Below are 566 nucleotides of genomic sequence, written 5' to 3'. Positions count from 1 at the left end.
TCCACCCCCCCCCCCCCCCCCTCCCCCCCCCCCCCAACTTCCAAAGTAGAAGCTGTGGAACGGGACCTAAATATTTACTTGGATAAATGCCCCAGGTGATGTAAATTCGACTCCTCTGCAACCCTTTTAGGGGTAAGGAGAAAAGACCCCAAGTCTTCACCACAGGGCTCTCTGGATTGGGGATTCTGGTGTTTTTGGTGACGCCCCAAAGTCTTTAGAGGCCTCTGCTATATTATTTTTAGGAGGGTGAGTGGCAGATGCTCTGTTTTCCCGGGGTTCTCTGTGTTCAGGAGACGTGACCTTTCTATGCGTTTCCCTCCCCGCAGGAAACGCCCGGCCCTTCTTCAAAGAGCAGGTCTAAAGTGTAGCGGCTCTTCAGCAGAGGCACCTCTAGGAGTGCACACCCACCAGTCCGCTGGTCCCTCCTCTCCCACTAGCCCTCCCCAGGAAACCAGGGGTGGAGCATCCCTCAGGTCACGCCTCCATGACGCCTGCCTCGAGTGTTCCCGGAAGCTGATGTCCTGCCCTGGTGGAGCTGATTGGCTGGTTGCAGTCTTGGGCTTTGC

The sequence above is a fragment of the Alexandromys fortis genome, unplaced genomic scaffold (assembly GCF_014885135.2).
Source record: "Alexandromys fortis isolate MF-2015 unplaced genomic scaffold, M_Fortis_MF-2015_v1.1 scaffold_154, whole genome shotgun sequence".
NCBI classification, from domain to species: domain Eukaryota; kingdom Metazoa; phylum Chordata; class Mammalia; order Rodentia; family Cricetidae; genus Alexandromys; species Alexandromys fortis.
The sequence above is the reverse complement of the archived record's forward strand: the minus strand, read 5'-3'. Positions refer to the sequence as shown.